At 44.0% G+C, this 17,752-nt stretch overlaps 1 pseudogene; it reads left to right on the top strand.

Moving 5' to 3' along the window:
• LOC129835656 (phospholipase D1-like) overlaps positions 1–17,752 on the top strand; it is a 192,127-nt pseudogene that overhangs the window by 119,363 nt on the left and 55,012 nt on the right.

The following is a 17,752-nucleotide window of genomic DNA, read 5'->3' as shown; positions in this document are numbered from 1 at the left end:
AAGGATTTTGTGGGAAGCCGTTTAAAAAATTAGCCACATTAGCATAAGTAGTCTAAACAGCGCCCCCATCCCCAACAGGTTAAGCAGACCACCATAGTCCCTGTGCCCAAGACCACAAAGGCAACCTGCCTAAATGACTACAGACCCGTAGCACTCACGTCCGTAGCCATGAAGTGCTTTGAAAGGCTGGTAATGGCTCACATCAATACCATTATCCCAGAAACCCTAGACCCACTCCAATTTGCATACCGCCCAAACAGATCCACAGATGATGCAATCTCTATTGCACTCCACACTGCCCTTTCCCACCTGAACAAAAGGAACACCTATGTGAGAATGCTATTCATTGACTACAGCTCAGCGTTCAACACCATAGTACCCTCAAAGCTCATCAATAAGCTAAGAAACCTGGGACTAAACACCTCCCTCTGCAACTGGATCCTGGACTTCCTGACGGGCCGCCCCCCAGGTGGTGAGGGTAGGTAGCAACACATCTGCCACGCTGATCCTCAACACTGGAGCTCCCCAGGGGTGCGTGCTCAGTCCCCTCCTGTACACCCTGTTCACCCACAACTGCATGGCCAGGCACGACTCCAACACCATCATTAAGTTTGCAGGCGACACAACAGTGGTAGGCCTGATCACCGACAACGACGAGACAGCCTATAGGGGTGAGGTCAAAGACCTGGCCAGGTGGTGCCAGAATAACAACCTATCCCTCAACGTAACCAAAACTAAGGAGATGATTGTGGACTACAGGAAAAGGAGCACCGAGCACGCCCCCATTCTCATCAACGGGGCTGTAGTGGAGCAAGTTGAGAGCTTCAAGTTCCTTGGTGTCCACATCAACAACAAACTAGAATGGTCCAACAAACCAAGACAATCGTGGAGGTCACAACAAAACCTATGGTTAAAGTCCAAACGGACTATTTGCAATGTGTGCCCCCCCCCCCCCAACCCCTCTTTTACGCTGCTGCTACTCTCTGTTTATCATCTATGCATAGTCACTTTAACTATACATTCATGTACATACTACCTCAATTAGCCCGACCAACCAGTGCTCCCGCACATTGGCTAAACGGGCTATCTGCATTGTGTCCCGCCACCCGCCACCCACCACCCGCCAACCCCTCTTTTTACGCTACTGCTACTCTCTGTTCATCATATATGCATAGTCACTTTAACCATACCTACATGTACATACTACCTCAATAAGCCTGACTAAACGGTGTCTGTATATAGTCCTGCTACTGTTATTTTCAAATGTCTTTTTACTGTTGTTTTATTTCTTTACTTATCTACACACACACACACACACACACACACACACACACACACACACACACACACACACACACACACACACACACACACACACACACACACACACACACACACACACACACACACATACATTTTTTCGCATTATTGGTTAGCAACTGTAAGTAAGCATTTCACTGTAAGGTCTACCTACACCTGTTGTATTCGGCGCACGTGACAAATAAACTTTGATTTTAATTGATTACTGTTATAATACCACTACTACTACTACCACTACTACTAGTACTACTACCACTACAACATCACTACTCCTGACCCTTACCCTATTGTACGTCATACACTACTAATACACAACTACTGATATTACACTACTGTTACTACTACTGGTACTATTCTAATACTATGATTACCACTACTATTGCTATTCTAATACTACTGCTAATACTACTACTATTATAATACCACTACTACTACCAGTACTACTACTACTGATACTACTTATACTGTACTACTATTATTATAATACTACTGCTACTATTCTAATACTACTATTACCACTACTACTGCTATTCTAATACTACTGCTAATACTACTACTATTATAATACCACTACTACTACTACTACTACTACTACTACTACCAGTACTACTACTACTGATACTACTTATACTGTACTACTATTATTATAATACTACTACTACTACTACTATTCTAATACTACTATTACCACTACTACTGCTACTATTCTAATACTACTATTACCACTACTACTGCTATTATTATACTACTACTACTATTATAATACCACTACTACTACCAGTACAACTACTACTGATACTACTTATACTGTACTACTATTATTATAATACTACTGCTACTATTCTAATACTACTATTACCACTACTACTGCTATTATTATACTACTACTACTACTACTACTACTATTATAATACCACTACTACTACCAGTACTACTACTACTGATAATACTTATATTGTACTACTATTATTCTAATACTACTACTACTACTACTATTCTATTAACACTGCTACCACCTCCACTACTACTACTGCTACTACTATTCTATTAACACTGCTACCACCACCACCACTACTACTACTACTACTACTACTACTACTACTACTACTACTACTACATTCTAATACCACTACTATTACTACTACTACTACTACTACTACTACTACTACTACTACTACTACTACTACTACTACTATTCTAATACCACTACTACTGCTACTATTGTAATACCACTACCACTACTACTACTGCTACTAGTCTAATACCACCACCACTACTACTACTACTACATTCTAATACCACTACTACTACTGCTACTACTACTGTTTCTATTCTAATACCACTATTAGTTATCAAGTATCTGCACTTACCTTATGGTGAGTCGACATCTCTACTCCTACACTACTCCTGTGCTAGTAAATACTTAATGTGTTGAGTGTTGGTCCTTTAGCCCTGTGATCCTGACCCTGTGTTAGTGTGTGATATGTGCGTGTGTGTGTTTCAGAGACAGGCTTCCTAAGGAGTCACATCAGTAACAATGAGTAGTGTGGAGAAACCAGGTTCTGGCATGGCAAAGACTACTGTAGCTTCATTTTCAAAGAATTGGTCAAGCTCAACAAGCCTTTTGACAGTACTACACCTATACTCTGCTTCAATTTAGGAAAAGGGGAAAGGGTCATTTTAGAGGTAGTAAACCTGTAGTACTAGTATGAGTGACTATAACACTAATGAGCATCAGAACATCTACAAATACTTTTTTATTTTCTTATTTACCTGAACCCTGGTGTCCATTATTTTGTTCAGTCCTGGACTGTTCGACATTCCTCCATTTCAGTTGCGGCCCGTATTCTGATATACACAGTTTGACATTCCAAATATCAAAATGTTGTTTTCTAACCTCATCCAAAAACACTGCATAGTGCTGTGCCTAGTCAAGCATAGACTAACCTGGAACATGCCACAAACCATGAAGGACATTGAGTTAGTTTTGATTTAATTTGTGTGTGTCTGTGTGTGTGTTTTTTTTTTTTACAATTGCTGAAACAGCAAAAGGTCACATTTTTAAAAAACGAACTATACGACAACTGGATTCTCTTTCATACGCTCAATCCCAAATCATCAAATGGCCCAAAGAAACAAGCAACAAAAATAACCCCTCACAAACAAAAGAAGAAACAAACCATAAAAACAAAAAATCGAAGTTGTCAGTTTGCACCTGAGTTCTCCCAAACTATCCCATTCTGCAGCCAGTGGGGGTTGCTGTCAGTTCTCTCTCCACTGCTCGCAACATGTGCATTCCAAATGGCACCCTATTCCCTATATAGTGCACTACTTTTGACCAGAGCCCTGTAGGCCCTGGTCAAAATGTGTGCACTGTATAGGGAATAGGCTGCCATTTGAGACAAAGCATACCTCTCCGTTCCCCCAGCCCTGGCATCTGTGCTTTTATAAAGCTGTGGGTCTAGGGCTCACACAGTAATAACTAGGTAAGACACAGCAGGGGGAGGGGACTGTTGGCAGATACATACATTAAAATGTTCTGCCATTTCCAGACGAAGGAAAGGGGAAACATGGGCAGGCAGGGAATGACTGAGATTAAAGCCAATCTTTGATCACCCCCCCCCCCCCCCCCCCCACATAGGACGAGGGGCCATGTTTTGTTCCTTATTGAGTTGGGGTGGGTGGTGGGGAAGGAGTGGTAGTTTTCTTCTTTTGTGTGAATGCACAATCACAATGCACCCAGGCTCAATTGTGTCTGTGTGTGTCAAATCAAAATCAGATAAAAGTTTATTGGTCGCATACACAGATTAGCAGATGTTAAAGCGGGTGCAGTGAAATGCTTATTTTACTAGCTCCTAACAATGCAGATGTAGGCATATTCCTGGTAGGCTTAACAAAGTTATGTTTTGATTTGTTCTTGTTTGTTTGTTTGTTTGCTTTTGTTGAAGACTTTATCGACAGGTTCAAAACACCCTCAAATGCCGTGGCATGATATTGGGGTGGCGGTGCAGGGCAGAGGTGCCCGAGATATCGCTAGGCATTTCATTCCGAGACGGAATTTTACAAAGGTAAGACAAAAGAACATTGTTTCTTTACATAATGTTTGTTTTTGCTTGTCATATCTTACTCTTCGCAATATCTTATGATATGGAAGTCTTGAAGTCGAAGGCAATTAAAATAAATATATATAATAATAATAACATAATATAAAACATTTATTTCATGTACAGGAAACTATCATTTCTTATGTTGTTTACAACTTTCCAAAAGCTTAAGACAATGCATTATATATGATATTAGCTCTGCAAATGCCTCATCAATTCTCATTTTCACACTTTGCACTCTCATATGCAAACACCATTTAATCCCTACAGTTTTGAAATAATAGCACGGAAATTCCACTTGAAGCATAGTCGAAAAACGTGAAATTATGAACTAAATATACCTTAAGTGCTGCAGTCGGGGACAAACATGCTATCTAAATGACCTATACGGTTGTTGATTTGTTTCCCACTTCTCTGAGTGCTCCAGTCCTTCTCCAGTCCTTCTTCAATAGAGGGATATATTTATTAGCTTGAGCTTAGCACCCCCTGCAGTTAGTCTTTGTGCCCTGCTCTCCATACCAGACTCGCTCACCCATACAACCACCACCACCATCTCTACCTCGCTCCCATTTCAGGGCAATTTGAGGCCCTTTCTACTTTGATTGTCAGGTAATTGAATTGGTTTGAGCCTGTATGGTTTCCTTTAGAATAACGCCAGTCATATTTCAGGCTTGGCTGGGGATCAGAGGAGTAGAGTTTTTTCTCGAGTAATTAAAGAAAGGGAGAAGCTAGGTGCGAATGGGAGAAAGAGAGAGAAAGAGGAGAATACAGGGGCACCACAGCCAGATGAATGGCCCTGATTATGTGTTTGATTGAAAATGAGAAATTTCTGGCTCAAAGACAAAGTGCAATTGCATTGGGTTGCCCCGGGTAGTCAATTGGGGTGGCAATTGCCTACTGCTGATCAGGGAACAAGGCCCGAAGTCATTTTCTCCATTCATTGGTCTCACAAAGAAAGCACAGTTTCAAAATGAAAATAATTTAATCAGAGATATGAAGATGAAGCCGTATCAGATGTACTGTACAGTAAATTTGTGTATAAACTGTAGGCCCTCAGTATCAGTTACTATAAAGACTTCTAGTATTTTCCCGACTGTATAATCCTCCGTTTGTGTCTCCTGGTTTGTGTCTGTTACTATAGATTAGTTGATGCCCAAAACATAATTAATGCACAATAACCATACCACTAAAAGAAACACATGTTACGCATGTTACGGTTTCTACATAAAAGATAACTTGCCATGAATCCAAATAACAGTGCTCAATAGAACAGTAGAATGATCTGAAACAACATCCAGTTTTGTTGAATTCAGGTTATCGACTAATGTGAATTCAACATTAAATAAGTGAGACGTTGATGCTTGTCGTTTCATTTTGGTTTGAAATAGGGGGATTCACCATGTGCTTAAAAAAACACATGCAACCTAATCAACCCAAAGACCCAGTTTGTTTATTGTGTTAAACTCTTCATCCCTCTCTATTGTCTCTCCATAAAACCAACTAGACCAACACTTGACTGACCTCGATAAACAAAGACTGAATTAACACAGTATCTGAAATGGTTATTTTTGTCTTTGGTAAGTCTACCTTTGTCTCTCTCTGCATCAAGGTCACCGTAGTTTGAGTAGCTGGCTCTCGGATGTGTGCCAGCAACAGTCTAGGAGGAGAAGGAGAGCGTTTCTCTCTTCATTGAGACTGAATGGATATTTAATCAACACATTATGCCAGTTGTTAATTGCCTGAGACGCCTGCTGCTAAAATAATTTGCTACTTTTTATTGTACTAGTAACCATCTGTTTAAAAACACAGGGCTGGGATTAGCCTTGGTCCTGTGGTGAATGTTGACATGAGATACAGACGGCTAATTTGCACCCCCACCACCTTACTTATCAGCCACAAATTTTTGGAGGGAGAAAAAATAAGAGATTAAATGAATGTTTTGAAAATGACGGAAGATGAGAATGCAGCTTCTGATAATGAAAGTGAAATGTTGATAAGGAAATAAGGAAACTTGGATAAAGCTGAAATCCAAGCATTGTCACTTTAAAAGGCTAGTTTAACCTCTTATAAATTCAACAATTCAACAAAGAATAGCACATACAGTACATTACATTTTGTCGTTCCTTTCTTAAAAGCAGAATTTGAGAGATGTGGCGGTTGTTTTACCAAGTAAATCTGCTTTGCACCAAACAATGCTAATCGCTCAGCCGGGCACCCAGACTAGCAGTTAGTTGCCCCCTGAAGAACAATACTGTTCTTATGAGAACACCATTTTACTGACCTCATTCATTCTCCCTTGATTTGGTCAAGCTCATCAAGAGACACCAGACACAGTAGTTAAAGAGTTGTGTCTGGTGTGGACAATAGAGATTCTAGAACATTAAGAGCACAGTTAGTGGATGAGTTTACCCTCGTACACCCAGCATTCACTGCAATCAGACCCACTGTTAAAGTAGACAGAGAAGGCCAGTGACTTCTGAACACCACACACTGATCCTCTGTCTAAGTGGATGTAAGGGCAGCATATTGGAGTCAAAGGGAACTGTGACATCACATAGCTATTCTCCTGTGTAATTAGTAGCCTTTTTCTGGGGATGATTTTCACAGTCAACGCAATGCTCTGATGTCTGGTCTTAATCAACTCTCTTTTTGTCTCTTTGTGTGTGTGTGTGTGTGTGTGTGTGTGTGTGTGTGTGTGTGTGTGTGTGTGTGTGTGTGTGTGTGTGTGTGTGTGTGTGTGTGTGTGTGTGTGTGTGTGTGTGTGTGTGTGTTTGCTTACCTGGGTGTGTGTGTGTGTGTGTGTGTGCGCTTGTAGTTGATGAGGAAGCACTCTGAATAACGTTTTAACCCTGTCTGATGCCCAAGTTTCTCTCTGCCCCCATGGAGCTGCCGCCACTCCTGGGAAAACATACACAGGGCAATGTACATGTAGGGAGAACACACACACAAAACTATACGAATATACTGTACTATCAGCATGTGTTATGAAACTGTGTGTGTGTTTTTAAGGTATGAAAAATGTATTTCTCTGCATTTAGGTATTGAGGTTGATAGGCCAGTGGTCTATAGGATCTAACATCCACAAGGAGTCTATATACATGGCCTACATCTCTGCCATCCAGAACAGCAAACACTTAATCTACATACTGTAGAGGTGACCGTCATACTTTAGCTATAAGACTGCTTACCTAGGTCAAATGAGGTTGTATGAAAACTTACTTGTCTTAAGCTGGGATTCAAACAAGTTACACTGCGCCAACATCACACTGCACTTGACTTTTAAAGGTAATTTATCCTTGAGCTGATGTCGGTGCAATGCGATGTCAAGTGCAGTGCGATGTCGGTGTGGTCTCACAATAAGAAATGTTTTGGCCCTTCATCAGTCAACCACTTTTGGTACATAACCAAAGCTTCTCTTCCAGAACCAGTTTTTCATCAGCTGTGCAGACAGAACCATTCACAACAGCATAGGAGATGCACTGACACAGAGGATCCTACGAGCGTACAGGTGTGTGTGTGTGTGTTTGCATTTGCATTTGTGTTTTTATGAGGTGTGTTTTCACATGTGGGTTTACAATGTGTGCTTATGTGTCTGTGTCCACACATGTGTTTGTAATTGGTTGTACTGTCCTTGTGAGGACCAGAAGTCCTCAAAGGATAGTAAAACAAGGAGTATTTAATTTTGCCGGTCCCCACAAGAAAAAAGGCTATTTTAGGCTTTGGTTTTGGTTTACAATTAGGGTTAGAGTTAGGAGTTAAGGGTTTCAGTTTAGGGTTAACTTCTTTGGGGTATAGAGCAGTATTTTCATGTCCGGATGAAAAGCATGTCAAGAGTAAACTGCCTGCTACTCAGACCCAGATCCTAGGATATGCATATTATTTGTATATTTGGATAGAAAACACTCTGAAACTGTTTCTAAAACTGTTTGAATGATGTCTGTGAGTATAACAGAACTCATATGGCAGGCTAAAACCTGAGGAAAAATCCAACCAGGTAGTGGGAAATCTGAGGTTTGTAGGTTTTCAACTCTTTGCTTATTCAAGATACAGTAGAAATGGGGTCATGTTGCACTTCCTAAGGCTTACACTAGATGTCAACAGTCTTTAGAACCTTGTTTGATGCTTCTACTGTGAAGTGGGGGCAAATGAGAGGGGAATGAGTAAGGTCTCTCCCAGAGTGCCACGAGCTGACCATGCGCTGACCATGCGCATTCATGTGAGAGTTAGCTGCGTTCCAAAGGAATTCTTCGGTTGGAACATTATTGAAGATTTATGTTAAAAACATCCCAAAGATTGATTCTATACATCGTTTGACATGTTTCTACGGACTGTAACGGAACTTTTTGGACTTTTCATCCATACTTTCCGCTGGAATTGCACACGTGTCGTGAGTTTAGATTGTGTACTGAACGCGCGAACAACAAGGAGGAATTTTGACATAAATGATGGACATTATCGAACAAAACAAACATTTATTGTGGAACTGGGATTCCCTGGAGTGCATTCTGATGAAGATCATCAAAGGTAAGTGAATGTTTATAATGTTATTCTGACTTCTGTTGACTGCACAACATGGCGGATATCTCTTCAGTTTATTTGTCGTCTGAGCGCCGTACTCAGATTATTGCATGGTTTTCTTTTTCCGTAAAGTTTTTTAAAAATCTGACACAGCGGTTGCATTAAGGAGAAGTGTATCTAAAATTCCATGCATAACAGTTGTATCTTTTAGTAATGTATATTATGAGTATTTCTGTAAATTGATGTGGCTCTCTGCAAAATCACCGGATGTTTTGGAACTACTGAACATAACGAGCCAATGTAAACTCAGATTTTTGGATATTAAAACTTCTTATGGCTGCAAGGCAAAGTGTTGAGTAGCCAGTGAAATCGTGCCCATTTCAAACGGCCTCCTACTCAAATCTTGCTCGTACAATATGGATATTATTATTATTTTTGGATAGAAAACACTTTCTAGTTTCTAAAACAGTTGGAATTATTTCTCTGAGTGAAACAGAAGTCCTTCTGCAGCACTTTTCCTAACCAGGAAGTGAAATGTCAGAAATCGATGCTCTTTTCAACTTGATGCCTATACATGGTCTTGACACTTAGGAGTCTACTTACACTCTATACGCCTTCCTATTGGTGTAAAGAGGGTGTGAGAGAAGAAATTTTTGTGCTCCTCTTGGTCTGTGGTGGAAAAAAAACTATTTCTTTGACGTGACCGTCCACTTGCGGTACTCTGAAGGAAGTGGGATTGACTTCTGTTTTGCTGCCGTAACGAAGGGCTAACATCTCCGGCTCGATTTTTTTTTGATACATGTGACCATATCATCGTAATGTATGTTTTTTCAATATAGTTTAATCAGATTATTGAAACTTTTTTTTGGGAGTTTTGCCGTGTTCCGTCCTCTGACTGTGTTTACGTTGGAGAAATTTGTGCCACTCGGCTAGTTCCAATGCTAATTGAAGAGGGAAATTTGCCATTCTGAATCCAAACAACGACTCATCTGGACAGAGGACACCTTCTTCAACATTCTGATGAAAGATCAGCAAAAGTAAGACCCATTTTATGATGTTATTTCATATATCTGTCGTGCATGTGAACTGGCCGTGGGCGCCCAATTATTTCTGTTTATTGTAGCTACGCTAATATAGCAATACATTTTGTTTTCGCTGTAAAACATTTAATAAATCGGAAATATTGTTTGGAATCACAAGATGCCTGTCTTTCAATTGCTGCAGACTATGTATTTTTCAGAAATGTTTTATGATGAGTAATTAGCTATTTGACGTTGGTGTCTGTAAATATTATGGCTGCTTTCGGTGCAATTTCTGATGGTGGCTGCAATGTAAACTATGGTTTATACATGAAATATGCAAATTTTTCAAACAAAACATATGCTATACAATAAATATGTTATCAGACTGTCATCTGATGAATTTGTTTCTTGGTTAGTGGCTATTTAAAATCTTTATTTGGTCGAATTTGTGAGAGCACCTGATGGAGTAAGAAACTGATGGAGTTAGAAAAGTTGTGTCTTTTGCTAACATGGTTAGCTAATAGATTTACATATTTTGTCTTCCCTGTAAAACATTTTAAAAATCGGACATGTTGGCTTGATTCTGTCACGGTTCATGAATCCACTGCCTCCCTCTCTCTCTCACTTTCTCTTTCTCGCTTTTTTTCTCTCGCTCTCTCTCTCTCTCTCTCTCTCTCTCTCTCTCTCTCTCTCTCTCTCTCTCTCTCTCTCTCTCTCTCTCTCTCTCTCTCTCTCTCTCTCTCTCTCTCTCTCTCTCTCTCTCTCTCTCTCTCTCGCTCCCGTGTTTGTGTGGGCGTGGTTCCCAATCTCGGCCTGATTGTCTGCGCCAGCTGGAATCACTTATCTTCCTTTTATATGTTCTGTAACCAGTGTTTCTTGTTGTCAGATCATTGTTACTTCCCTGAGGTTGTGTCGTGTGTCTGGGCTCTTTCTCTCGGCGCCCTTGTGTGGATTATCTTCTGGGCTCCTTCCTACCCATCCGGACACATTCCCCTGGATTTCTCAGCACGCTATCATCGGTATATGCGCCATAGTCCCTGGGTCGGATTCCGTCTGAGTACAGTCTGTCTGTCCTGTTGCTGCTGTAAACTGTATTTCATTAAACCATCGTTGCTTGCATCTTGCATCCGCCTCTGTGTTGTCACAGAATGATCTGACCCGACCATGGATGCAGCGAGTTCAACGAGTCTGACCGAATTCATTTCCCGCAGTATCACGAGAATGGATCAACAAGAGGAGAACATCTCCAGCACAGGTCGGGCAGTACAAGCCCTTGTGACGCAGGTATCCCAGCTGACCCAACAATTACAACATCTGAGGGGTCTCGCTGCGCCACCTACACCGGCAGTTCAACCCGCCCCGCCAGAGCCGGATTCCCAGCTAGAGCCACGGCTACCGACACCAGAGGGTTATTCAGGTGATCCTGACTATTGCAGAGCTTTTCTTACGAGATGTTCCATGCATTTCTCGTTGCAGCCACGGACCTTCAACCGTGAACAGTCTAAGGTAGCATTCGTACTCACACTGCTATCAGGCAAAGCGGCTCTTTGGGGAACGGCGGTGTGGGCGAACCAGGACCCATGCTGCACCTCTTTCCAGACACTCTCCGAGGAGATGAGAAGGGTCTTCGATCGGGCCGTGGCGGGTAGGGAGGCGGCCAGACTACTCGCTGACCTTCGCCAAGGAGACCGTTCAGTATCGGAATACTCCATCCAATTCCGCACTCTGGCCGCAGAGTGTCAGTGGAACGAGGAGGCGCAGTGGGACATGTTCCTGCATGGGCTGGGGGACCGGATCCAGAAGGAGATCTATGTTCTGGACCTTCCCAGGAGTTTAAATGGACTAGTGGAACTAGCCTTGAGGGTCGACGCTCGTCTGAGTCGTATTGGCCGCCGAGCATGCCCTAACAGACCGTATAACGACACGGAGGGCTGGCATGCCAGCGGCGGGAACACGGCCAGTTCAGCCTCCGCTCACGAACCCATGCAGCTGGGGAGAGCTCGCCTCTCCCGGGAAGAGAGGGAGAGGCGGAGATCCCAAGGACTCTGTCTCTACTGTGGTAGAGCGGGCCACTTTATCCACTCCTGCCCGGTAAAAGATCAGGCCCGGTAGTAAGTATGAGGCTACTATCGGGTGGTGTCACCACAGAGAAGACCTCATCATCTACTCTCCTCCCGGTAAGACTAAGATGGGCCACCCACACGCACGACACCCAAGCCTTACTGGACTCAGGAGCAGAGGGTAATTTTATGGACTTCAAGCTCGCTCACAAACTCCAGATTCCTATCACCTCACTCACGCACAAGATATCCGTCAACGCTCTCAATGGTCAAGAACTCCCCAACATTTCTCATACCACTGAACCTATCACACTCATCACTTCTGGCAATCACACTGAGACACTATCATTTCTACTCATGGACTCACCCCTTGCACCATTAGTTCTCGGCCACCCTTGGCTCACCCAACACAACCCCAGAGTTGACTGGGGTCATAACTCTATATCCATGTGGAGTAACAAGTGTCTTGAGTCCTGTTTAGTGTCTGCTTGTTCATCTGTGTCTGATTCTGTGTTTCTAGAGGAGGCAGTGGATTTGTCTAACGTGCCCGTTGAATACCTCGACCTGAAGGAGGTGTTCAGCAAGTCCCGTGCTGCTTCTCTTCCTCCGCATCGTCCCTATGACTGTGCAATAGAATTATTGCCAGGTGAGTCTCCGCCTAAAGGCAAGTTATATTCACTCTCTGTTCCTGAGAGGGAGGCTATGGAGAGATACATCTCTGATTCTCTGGCCTCTGGATTCATTCGTCCTTCCTCTTCTCCAGCGGGGGCGGGGTTCTTCTTTGTGGGGAAGAAGGACGGATCTCTGCGTCCTTGCATTGATTACCGTGGGTTGAATAACATCACAGTGAAGAATACCTATCCCTTACCGTTGATGTCCTCAGCCTTTGAAAGGTTACAGGGAGCATCCGTGTTCACTAAGTTGGATTTACGTAATGCATATCATTTGGTTCGCATAAGGAGGGGGGATGAATGGAAGACCGCGTTTAACACCCCCAAAGGGCACTTCGAATATTTGGTCATGCCTTTTGGGCTATCCAACTCCCCAGCGGTTTTCCAGGCACTCGTCAATGACGTGCTGAGAGATATGATTGATCAGTTCATATATGTTTACCTGGATGACATACTGATTTTTTCTTCTTCTCTCCAGGAACACGTTCAGCACGTCAGACGAGTGCTTCAGAGGTTGTTGGAGAATGGACTTTTTGTCAAGGCGGAGAAATGCTTTTTTCATGCACAATCCGTTCCATTCCTAGGTTACATCGTCTCGACTGAAGGTATTCACATGGATCCTGACAAGGTTAAGGCTGTGGTGGATTGGCCAAGCCCAGATTCCCGTAAGGCCCTACAGAGGTTTCTGGGATTCGCCAATTTCTACCGGCGTTTCGTTCGCAACTTTAGCCAGATAGTCGCTTCTCTTACCGCCTTAACCTCCCCCAGAGTGACGTTCAGGTGGTCCGATACAGCCGAGGCTGCATTCGCCAAACTCAAGAGCCGCTTTGTTTCGGCGCCCATCCTCATAGCTCCCGATCCCTCGCGTCAGTTCGTGGTGGAGGTGGACGCTTCAGAGGTGGGGGTAGGTGCGGTACTTTCCCAACGTTCCTCTTCTGACGACAAGATGCACCCTTGCGCGTTCCTGTCCCATCGGTTATCACCTGCGGAACGTAACTACGACATTGGCAACAGAGAGTTGTTGGCAGTGAAGTTAGCACTGGAGGAGTGGCGCCATTGGTTAGAGGGTTCGGGGGTACCTTTTATAGTTTGGACCGATCACAAGAATTTGGAATATATCAGAACCGCCAAGCGACTCAACTCCAGGCAGGCGCGGTGGGCACTCTTTTTCGGACGTTTTGACTTCTCTCTCTCGTATCGCCCGGGTTCCAAGAATGTCAAACCCGATTCCCTTTCTCGCATTTTTGACCATTCCGAACGCCCATCCACTCCCGAGTGCATCCTACCCGGGACCCTAGTGGTATCCACACTCACATGGGAGGTTGAATCGAGGGTCAAAACGGCCTTAGAAGGGGTAAAGCCTCCGCCCGGTTGCCCGCCTAATCGGTTGTTTGTGCCGGAGGGGTGTCGGTCCGATGTTATTCGGTGGGGGCATTGCTCCAACGTAGCGTGTCATCCAGGAGTCAGCCGCACTAGCTTTTTGGTTAAGCAACGCTTTTGGTGGCCACTGATGGCTCGTGACATTCACAGTTTTGTCTTGGCTTGCTCGGTTTGTGCCACTGGGAAGACTTCTAATCGACCTCCAGATGGGTTACTCCAACCGCTGTCGGTCCCTTCGAGACCCTGGTCCCACATCGCGCTAGATTTTGTTACCGCCCTCCCGCCCTCCCAGGGCAAGACGGTTGTTTTGACCGTGGTGGACCGGTTCTCGAAGGCGGCTCATTTTATTCCCTTGCCTAAATTACCATCTGCCAAGGAGACAGCGGTAACTGTCGTGGATCACGTCTTTCGCTTACATGGCCTGCCGATGGATGTAGTTTCTGACAGGGGGCCCCAATTTGTGTCCAAGTTTTGGCAAGAGTTTTGTAGGTTACTGGGAGCGAGTGTCAGTCTGTCTTCAGGGTTTCATCCCCAGAGCAACGGTCAAACGGAGAGGGCCAACCAAGATTTGGAGAGAGTGTTGCGATGTTTGGTTTCTAAGAATCCCTCTTCCTGCAGTCAACAACTCTCTATGGTTGAGTACGCTCACAATTCGTTGCCAGTGGCAGCCACGGGTCTCTCTCCGTTTGAGTGTAGTTTAGGTTACCAGCCACCTATCTTTCCCAGTACGGAGTTCGAGGTCACTGTGCCCTCCGCTCACGCTTTCATCCAGAGGTGCCGTCACGCATGGAGCAGAGCCCGGGAGACTCTTCTCCGGGTGGGGGCGCGCACCAAGGCTAAGGCCGATCGCAGCCGGTCGAAGCCTCCGGTATATGTCGTTGGCCAAGGAGTGTGGCTTTCTACTAAGAACATTCCACTCCGATCCGTTTCGAACAAGCTTGCCCCCAAATTTATCGGCCCATTCAAAGTCACCAGGATCATTAGTCCGGTGGCGGTCCGGCTCAAGCTTCCTCCGGCGTATAGGAGAATTCATCCTACCTTTCATGTGTCTAAAATAAAACCTGTGTTTCAGGCACGCATTAACCCGCCGGTCCCGGTTCCCCCGCCGCCACGACTTGTTGATGGGGAACCCACCTTTTCTGTCAATCGTATTTTGGACTCTAGAAGGAGGGGACGCGGAATCCAGTACCTGGTGGACTGGGAGGGTTACGGTCCAGAGGAGAGAAGTTGGGTACCTGCTAGGGACATTCTGGATCACTCCCTTATCGATGATTTCAATCGACAGGTAAATTCGCCTGCGAACACCAAGAGGCGTTCCTAGGGGGGGGTATTGTCACGGTTCATGAATCCACTGCCTCCCTCTCTCTCTCTATTTCTCTTTCTCTTTTTCTCTCTCTCTCTCTCTCTCTCTCTCTCTCTCTCTCTCTCCCGTGTTTGTGTGGGCGTGGTTCCCAATCTCGGCCTGATTGTCTGCGCCAGCTGGAATCACTTATCTTCCCTTTATATGTTCTGTAACCAGTGTTTCTTGTTGTCAGATCATTGTTACTTCCCTGAGGTTGTGTCGTGTGTCTGGGCTCTTTCTCTCGGCGCCCTTGTGTGGATTATCTTCTGGGCTCCTTCCTACCCATCCGGACACATTCCCCTGGATTTCTCAGCACGCTATCATCGGTATATGCGCCATAGTCCCTGGGTCGGATTCCGTCTGAGTACAGTCTGTCTGTCCTGTTGCTGCTGTAAACTGTATTTCATTAAACCATCGTTGCTTGCATCTTGCATCCGCCTCTGTGTTGTCACAGATTCACAAGATGTGCACCTTTCATCTGGTGTCTTGGACTTGTTAATGTGTGAAAGTTAAATATTTAAAAAATTATATATTTTGAATTTCACGCCCTGCACTTTGAGCTGGATGTTGTCATAAGTGTACCGGTGTCGGGCTGCCCCCCAAACAGGTTAATATGAACTTTACCGAACAAAACATACATGTATTGTGTAACATGAAGTCCTATGAGTGTCATCTGATGAAGATCATCAAAGATTAATGATTAATTTATCCATATTTCTGCTTTTTGTGACTCCTCTCTTTGGCTGGAAAAATGGCTGTTTTTCTGTGACTTGGCTCTGACCTAACATAATAATTTGGTTTGCTTTCGTCGTAAAGCCTTTTTGAAATCGGACACTGTGGCTGGATTTACAACAAGTGTATCTTTAAAATGGTGTAAAATACATGTATGTTTGATGAATTTTAATTATGGGATTTCTGTTGTTTTGAATTTGGCGCCCTGCAGTTTCACTGGCTGTTGACGAGGTGAGACGCTACCATCCCACATACCCTAGAGAGGTTAAGAGTTAGGGTTAGGGGTTTCATCTCAACTATAGTATTGCACGACTGCAAGGAGGAGGGAAGGTGCTCATTCACAGAGACTGCTGGCTCGAAATCATGAAAAGAATGGTCAATCAGGTTTGCTGATGGAATGTGTCAAGATATCGTAATATCTCCTTGGATACGATTCTGCACCAAGAGGTTTCGAAACTTATTTTTATGAAGAGATGCTGTTGACAGTTACCCCTCGTGGATGACTGCGTTGCAGCTGGCTTTAGGAGGAGACAGTGTGGTTAGTGGAGACGGCACTGGGACCAGTGACCATACTTGGTTGGTTATCCAATCCACCAGTGGGAGTAAAACGATGCACCAAGTCTGCTCCAAGTAGCAGGGGTTCAAATTCGAGGCTAGTAACATACACAGGGTGAACAAGCAATATGTCCTGGTAGTGTAGTTTCAACATGAGTCTCAATGTGAGAGGCGAGGTAGTCTGAGTGAAACCGCAAAGTGTATTGTTGCATCATTCCTTTTTTATCAATGTTTAGTTGGCTTCATATCCCTTTTGAGATCATTGAACAGCGTTTGAGAGAAGAGTGATATTGTCAAACACGAATCAATTAGCGCATGACAGGTTAAGCAGTCCTCCAGGACTGTTTTCAGGTATGTTCTCTTTGAAATGCGTGTAGCGGACATATTCCCCACAAAGTAGAGGGGTTGTTTTCAACAAAGTGATATGTCATTTCTGTTCATGGTGAAAACAGATTGACTTATCGGATTTTGAGTCCGTTTTTATCTTTTTCTTCGCAACCTTTGTATCAGAGTCTATAGACAAAGCCTGTGGGCTTGTTTCTTGGTTGAGCGGGCCCTGGATAGGGTCTCGATTGAGAGCAGGAGTAATTTGATTACTAACGTCCAATTCCGGCGGACCTGTTCCAATTCCACGTCTAGTCCTAGTCCGTCAATTCCACGTCTAGTCCTAGTGACTTTTCTAACTTTAGTTCTCCATGTAGTAGAACTTTTATATTGGTCTACGTTTTGATCATCCATGAACCCTTTGTTGCCCTTGTGCTCTGACACTTTGTGTGGGTTGGGTTCAGGAACGTAGCGATCAGGTCAATTGTAATGGTAGTTGTTTCGATGGCGACGTACTTTACAGTTATTTTGACTGCGGTGGGTATTGGTATCATGGTTTCTTGGTAGAAACCGTTGTTGTGCTTCATCTCTCAACGCTCCAATACCTGATGATGCACCCTCTAACTGGAGTGAGTGCTCTTGGTCAGTCTTTGAAACTGAGATGTCAGGGCTCTTAGCGTTGCATACTTTGATGCCTCAAAAGCTGTGCTCGCAAGCTCTCTGA

Source organism: Salvelinus fontinalis, chromosome 36 (genome assembly GCF_029448725.1).
Source record: "Salvelinus fontinalis isolate EN_2023a chromosome 36, ASM2944872v1, whole genome shotgun sequence".
Classification (NCBI taxonomy): Eukaryota; Metazoa; Chordata; class Actinopteri; order Salmoniformes; family Salmonidae; genus Salvelinus; species Salvelinus fontinalis.
Note: the sequence above shows the minus strand (reverse complement) of the source record. Positions and strands in the feature narration are given on the sequence as shown.